The sequence below is a fragment of the Mercurialis annua genome, linkage group LG2, assembly GCF_937616625.2.
Source record: "Mercurialis annua linkage group LG2, ddMerAnnu1.2, whole genome shotgun sequence".
Taxonomy (NCBI): domain Eukaryota; kingdom Viridiplantae; phylum Streptophyta; class Magnoliopsida; order Malpighiales; family Euphorbiaceae; genus Mercurialis; species Mercurialis annua.
Window position 1 is genome coordinate 28,484,953 of NC_065571.1, and position 8,316 is coordinate 28,493,268.

An 8,316-nucleotide genomic window follows, 5' to 3' on the forward strand; every position below is an offset into this window, starting at 1 on the left:
TAGAAATTTAAGCTAAACGTTTACAAACATTACCAAAAAATCCAAACATTTCACTTTTTTAGCGATTCAAGCCAAACATTTACAAACGTTACAAAAAAATCCAAACGTTTCACCTTTTTAGCGATTTAAGCCAAACGTTTACAAAGGTTACGAAATAAAACCAAACGTTTAAAACATAACCAAACAAATTCAAACGTTTTACATTTTTAGCGATTTAAGCCAAACGTTTACAAACATTACGTAACCAAAACAAGCGTTTCACCTTTTTAGCAATTTAAGCCAAACGTTTACAATCGTTACGATACAAAATCAAGCGTTTCGCCTTATTAGAAATTTAAGCCAAACGTTTACAAACATTACCAAACAAATCCAAGCGTTTCACCTTTTTAGCAATTTAAGCCAAACGTTAACAAACCTTACGAAACAAATCTAAACGTTTCACCTTTTTAGCAATTTGAGCCAAACGTTTACAAACGTTACGAAACAAAACCAAACGTTTAAAACGTTACGAAACAAATTCAAACGTCTCACATTTTTAGTGATTAAAGCCAAATGTTTACAAAAGTTACGAAACAAAACCAAGCATTTCACCTTTTTAGCAATTTAAGCCAAACGCTTACAAACGTTGCGAAACAAATCCAAGCGTTTCACCTTTTTAGCAAATTAAGCCAAACGCTTACAAACGTTACGAAAAAAATCCAAACGTTTCACCTTTTTAGAGATTTAAGCCAAATGTTTACAAATGTTACCAAACAAATCCAAACGTTTCACCTTTTTAGCAATTTAAGCCACACATTTACAAAGGTTATGAAACAAATCCAAATGTTTCACCTTTTTTGCAATTTAAGCCAAACGTTTACAAACGTTACTGAACAAATCTAAGCGTTTCTCCTTTTTAGCAATTTAAGCCAAACGTTTACAAACATTACGAAACAAATCCAAGCGTTTCACCTTTTTAGCAATTTAAGCCAAACGTTTACAAATATTACGAAACAAATTCAAACGTTTCACATTTTTTAGCAATTTAAGCCACACATTTACAAAGGTTATGAAACAAATCCAAATGTTTCACCTTTTTTGCAATTTAAGCCAAACGTTTACAAACATTACTATTCAAATCCAAGAAGTCAAACGTTTACATACTTTACGAAACAAAACCAAATGTTTAAAACGTTACGAAACAAATTTAAACGTTTCACATTTTTAGCGATTTAAGCCAAACGTTTACAAATGTTACTAAACAAAACCAAGCGTTTCACCTTTTTAGTAGTTTAAGCCAAACGTTTACAAAGGTTACGAAACAAATTCAAGCGTTTCACCTTTTTAGCAATTTAAGCCAAACGTTTACAAACGTTGCGAAACAAATCCAAATGTTTCACCTTTTTAGTGATTTAAGTCAAACATTTACAAATGTTACGAAACAAATCCAAACGTTTAACATTTTTAGCGATTTAAGCCAAATGTTCACAAACGTTACGAAACAAAACCAAACGTTTAAAACGTTACGAAACAAATTTAAACGTTTCACATTTTTAGTGATTTAAGCAAAACGTCTACAAACGTTACAAAATAAATCCAAACGTTTCACCTTTTTAGCGATTTGAGCTAAACGTTTACAAACATTACGAAACAAATCCAAACGTTTCACCTTTTTTGCAGTTTAAACTAAACATTTACAAAGGTTATGAAACAAATCCAAATGTTTCACCTTTTTTGCAATTCAATCGAAACGTTTACAAACGTTACAAAACAAATCCAATTGTTACACCGTTTTAGCAATTTAAGCCAAACCTTTACAAACGTTACGAAACAAATCCAAGCGTGTCACCTTTTTAGCAATTTAAGGCAAACGTTTACAAACGTTACGAAACAAATCCAAACTTTGCCCTTTTTAGCAATTTAAGCCAAACGATTACAAACGTTACGAAACAAATCCAAACGTTTCACCTTTTTATCGTTTTAAGACAAACGTTTACAAACGTTAAAAAACAAATCCAAACGTTGAACCTTTTTAGCGATTTAAGCCAAACGTTTACAAACGTTACGAAAAAATTCAAATGTTTCACCTTTTTAGAGATTTAAGCCAAACGTTTACAAACGTTACGAAACAAAACAAAACGTTTAAAATGTTACGAAGCAAATTCAAACGTTTCACATTTCTAGTTATTTAAGCCAAACGTTTACAATCGTTACGAAATAAAAGCAAGCGTTTCACCTTTTCATCAATTTAAGCCAAACGTTTACAAACATTACCAAACAAATCCAAGCGTTTCATCTTTTCAGCAATTTAAGCCAAACGTTTACAAACATTACAAAAAAAATCCAAGCGTTTCACCTTTTTAGCAATTTAAGTCAAACGTTTACATACTTTACGAAACAAACTCAAACGTTTCACATTTTAGCGATTTAAGCCAAACGTTTACAAGCGTTACGAAACAAAACCAAACGTTTCACCTTTTTAGCAGTTTAAGCCAAACGTTTACAAACGTTACGAAACAAATTCAAGCGTTTCACCTTTTTAACAATTTAGGCCAAACGTTTACAAACGTTACGAAAAAAAAATCCAAATGTTTAACCTTTTTAGCAAATTAAGCTAAACATTTAGAAACGTTACTAAACAAATCCAAACGTTCCCCCTTTTAAGCGATTTATGCCAAACGTTTACAAAGGTTATGAAACAAAACAAAACGTTGAAAACGTAACCAAACAAATTCAAACGTTTTACATTTTTAGCGATTTAAGCCAAACGTTTACCAATGTTACGTAACAAAACCAAGCGTTTCGCCTTTTTAGCAATTTAGGTCAAACGTTCACGAACATTACAAAACAAATCCAAACGTTTCCCCTTATTAGAAATTTAAGCCAAACGTTTATAAACGTTACGAAACAAATCCAAACGTTTCACCTTTTTAGCAGTTTAAACCAAACATTTACAAAGGTTATGAAACAAATCCAAATGTTTCACCTTTTTTTGCAATTTAAGCGAAACATTTACAAACGTTACGAAACAAATCCAAACGTTTCACCTTTTTAGAACATTAATACAAACGTTTACAAACGTTAAAAAACAAATCCAAACGTTGAACCTTTTTAGCGAATTAAGCCAAACGTTTACAAACGTTTCGAAAAAATTCAAAAGTTTCACCTTTTTAGAGATTTAAGCCAAACGTTTACAAACGTTACGAATTCAAACCAAATGTTTAAATATTACGAAACAAATTAAAACGTTTCACATTTTTAATAATTTAAGCCAAACGTTTACAATCTTTACGATACAAAATCAAGTGTTTCACCTTTTTTGATATTTAAGCCAAATGTTTACAAACATTACCAAACAAATCCAAGCGTTTCACCTTTTTAGCGATTTAAGCCAAATGTTTACAAACATTACAAAACAAATCCAAGCGTTTCACCTTTTTAGCGATTTAAGCCAAACGTTTACATACTTTACGAAACAAAACCAAACGATTAAAATTTTACGAAACAAATTAAAACATTTCACATTTTTAGCGATTTAAGCAAAACGTTTACAAGCGTTATGAAACAAAACCAAGCGTTTCACCTTTTTAGCAGTTTAAGCCAAACGTTTACAGACGTTACGAAACAAATTCAAGCGTTTCACCTTTTTAGCAATTTAAGCTAAATGTTTACAATCGATACGAAACAAATCCAAGCGTTTAACCTTTTTAGCAATTTAAGCTAAACATTTACAAACGTTACGAAAAAAATTCAAATGTTTCACCTTTTTAGCGATTTAAGCAAACGTTTATAAATGTAATGAAACAAATCCAAACATTTAACTTTTTTAGCTATTTAAGCCAAACATTTACAAACGTTACAAAAAAATCAAAATGTTTCTCCTTTTTTGCGATTTAAACCAAACGTTTACAAAGGATACGAAACAAAACCAAACGTTTAAAACGTAACAAAACAAATTCAAACGTTTTACATTTTTAGCGATTTAAGCCAAACGTTTACAAGCGTTACGAAACAAAACCAAGCGTTTCACCTTTTTAGCAGTTTAAGCCAAACGTTTACAAATGTTATGAAACAAATTCAAGCGTTTCACCTATTTAGCAATTTAAGCCAAACGTTAACAAACTTTACGAAACAAATCTAAACGTTTCACCTTTTTAGCAATTTGAGCCAAACGTTTACAAACGTTACGAAACAAAACCAAACGTTTAAAACGTTACGAAACAAATTCAAACGTCTCACATTTTTAGTGATTAAAGCCAAACGTTTACAAACGTTACGAAACAAAACCAAGCATTTCACCTTTTTAGAAATTTAAGAAAAACGCTTACAAACGTTGCGAAACAATATCCAAGCGTTTCACCTTTTTAGCAAATTAAGCCAAACGCTTACAAACGTTACGAAACAAATCCAAACGTTTCACCTTTTTAGAGATTTAAGCCAAACGTTTAGAAATGTTACCAAACAAATCCAAATGTTTCACCTTTTTAGAGATTTAAGCCAAACATTTACAAACGTTATGAAAAAATCCAATCGTTTCCCCTTTTTTAGCAATTTAAGACAAACGTTTACAAAGGTTATGAACCAAAACAAAACGTTGAAAACGTAACCAAACAAATTCAAGCGTTTTATATTTTTAGCGATTTAAGCCAAACCTTTACAAACGTTACGTAACAAAACCAAGCGTTTCGCCTTTTTAGCAATTTAGGCCAAACGTTCACGAACATTACAAAACAAATCCAAACGTTTCACCTTATTAGCAATTTAAGCCAAACGTTTACAAACGTTACGAAACAAATCCAAACGTTTCACCTTTTTAGCAATTTAAACCAAACATTTACAAAGGTTATGAAACAAATCCAAATGTTTCACCTTTTTTTGCAATTTAAGCGAAACATTTACAAACGTTACGAAACAAATCCAAGTGTTACACCTTTTTAGCACTTTAAGCCATACCTTTACAAACGTTACGAAACAAATCCATGCATTTGACCTTTTTAGCAATTTAAGCCAAACATTTACAAACGTTGTGAAACAAATCCAAACGTTTAACCCTTTTAGCGATTTAAGCCAAACGTTTACAAACGTTACGAAACAAATCCAAACGTTTCACCTTTTTAGCACTTTAATACAAACGTTTACAAACGTTAAAAAACAAATCCAAACGTTGAACCTTTTTAGCGAATTAAGCCAAACGTTTACAAACGTTTCGAAAAAATTCAAACGTTTCACCTTTTTAGAGATTTAAGCCAAACGTTTACAAACGTTACGAATTAAAACCAAATGTTTAAAATATTACGAAACAAATTAAAACGTTTCACATTTTTAAGAACTTAAGCCAAACGTTTACAATCGTTACGATACAAAATCAACTGTTTCACCTTTTTTGATATTTAAGCCAAATGTTTACAAACATTACCAAACAAATCCAAGCGTTTCACCTTTTTAGCGATATAAGCCAAATGTTTACAAACATTAAAAAACAAATCCAAGCGTTTCACTTTTTTAGCAATTTAAGTCAAATGTTTACATACTTTACGAAACAAAACCAAACGATTAAAATTTTTCGAAACAAATTGAAACGTTTCACATTTTTAGCGATTTAAGCAAAACGTTTACAAGCGTTATGAAACAAAACCAAGCGTTTCACCTTTTTAGCAGTTTAAGCCAAACGTTTACAGACGTTACGAAACAAATTCAAGCGTTTCACCTTTTTAGCAATTTAAGCCAAATGTTTACAAACGTTATGAAACAAATCCAAGCGTTTAACCTTTTTAGCAATTTAAGCTACACATTTACAAACGTTACGAAAAAAATTCAAATGTTTCAGCTTTTTAGCGATTTAAGCAAACGTTTATAAATGTAATGAAACAAATCCAAACATTTCACTTTTTTAGCGATTTAAGCCAAACATTTAGAAACGTTACAAAAAAATCAAAACGTTTCCCCTTTTTTGCGATTTAAATCAAACGTTTACAAAGGATACGAAACGAAACCAAACGTTTAAAACGTAACCAAACAAATTCAAACGTTTTACATTTTTAGCGATTTAAGCCAAACGTTTACAAACGTTACGTTACAAAACCAAGCGTTTCACCTTTTTAGTAATTTAGGCCAAACGTTCACAAACATTACAAAACAAATCCAAGCGTTTCCCCTTATTAGAAATATAAGCCAAACGTTTACAAACATTACGAAACAAATCCAAGTGTTTCACCTTTTTAGTAATTTAAGCCAAAGTTTTGCAAACGTTATGAAACAAATCCAAACGTTTCCCCTTTTTAGCATTGAAGACAAACGTTTACAAATATTACGAAACAAATCCAAACGATTCACCTTTTTAGCAGTTTACACCAAACATTAACAAAGGTTATGAAACAAATCCAAATATTTCACCTTTTTTGGAATTCAAGCGAAACGTTTACAATTGTTACAAAACATATCCAAGTGTTAAACCATTATAGCAATTTAAGCCAAATCTTTACAAACGTTGCGAAACAAATCCAATCGTTTCACCTTTTTAGCAATTTAAGCCAAACGTTTACAAACGTTACGAAACAAATCCAAACGTTTCCCCTTTTTAGCGATTTAAGCCAAACGTTTACAAACGTTACGAAACAAGTCCAACCGCTTCACCTTTTTAGCGTTTTAAGGCAAACGTTTACAAACGTTAAAAAACCAATCCAAACGTTTCACTTTTTTAGCGATTTAAGCCAATCGTTTCAAACGTTACGAAAAAATTCAAACGTTTCACCTTTTTAGAGATTTAAGCCAAACGTTTACAAACGTTACGAAACAAAACCAAACGTTTAAAATGTTACGAAACAAATTCAAACGTTTCACAGTTTTGGTGATTTAAGCCAAACGTTTACAATCGTTACGAAACAAAACCAAACGTTTCCCCTTTTTAGCAATATAAGTCAAACGTTTACAAATATTATCAAACAAATCCAAGCGTTTTACCTTTTTAGCAATTTAAGCCAAACATTTACAAACATTACAAAAAAATCCAAGCGTTTCAACTTTTTAGCAATTTAAGTCAAACATTTACATACTTTACGAAACAAAACCAAACGTTTAAAAATTTACGAAACAAATTCAAATATTTCACATTTTTAGCGATTTAAGCCAAACGTTTACAAGCGTCACGAAACAAAACCAAGCGTTTCACCTTTTTAGTAGTTTAAGCCAAACGTTTACAATCGTTACAAAACAAATTCAAGCATTTCACTTTTTAGCAATTTAAGCTAAACGTTTACAAACGTTGCGAAACAAATCCAAACGTTTCAACTTTTTAGCGATTTAAGCTAAACATTTACAAACGTTACAAAACAAATCAAAACGTTTCACCTTTTTAGCAATTTGAGCCAAACATTTACAAACGTTACGAAACAAAACCAAACGTTTAAAACGTTACGAAACAAATTCAAACGTTTCACATTTTTAGTGATTTAAGCCAAACGTTTACAAAAGTTACGAAACAAAACCAAGCGTTTCACCTTTTTAGCAATTAAAGCCAAACGTTTGCAAACGTTGTAAAACAAATCCAAGCGTTTCACCTTTTTAGCAGTTTAAGCCAAACGTTTACTAATGCTACGAAAAAAATCCAATCGTTTCACATTTTTAGATATATAAGCCAAACGTTTACAAATGTTACGAAACAAATCCAAACGTTTCACCTTTTTAGCAATTTAAGCCACACATTTACAAAGGTTATGAAACAAATCCAAATGTTTCACCTTTTTTGCAATTTAAGCCAAACGTTTACAAACGTTGCTAAACAAATCCAAGCGTTTCACCTGTTTAGCAATTTAAGCCAAACTTATACAAACGTTCCAAAACAAATCCAAGCGTTTCACCTTTTTAGCAATTTAAGCCAAACGTTTACAAACGTTACGAAACAAATCCAAACGTTTCACCTTTTTAGCGATTTAAGCCAAACGTTTACAAACGTTAATGTTTACAAATATTACAAAACAAATCCAAACATTTCACCTTTTTAGCGATTTAAGCCAAACGTTTACAAATGTTACGAAACAAATCCAAACGCTTTATCTCTTTAGCGATTTAAGCCAAACGTTTACAAACGTTACGAAACAAATCCAAACGTTTCACCTTTTTAGCGATTTAAGCCAAACGTTTACAAAGGTTACGAAACAAATCCAAATGTTTCACCTTTATAGCCAATTAAGCCAAACGTTTACAAACGTTACAAAACAAATCCAAGTGTTTCCCATTTTTAGCGATTTAAGCCGAACAAATCCAAACGTTTCCCCTTTTTAGCGGTATAAGCCTAACGTTTACAAACGTTACGAAACAAATCCAAACATTTCACCTCTT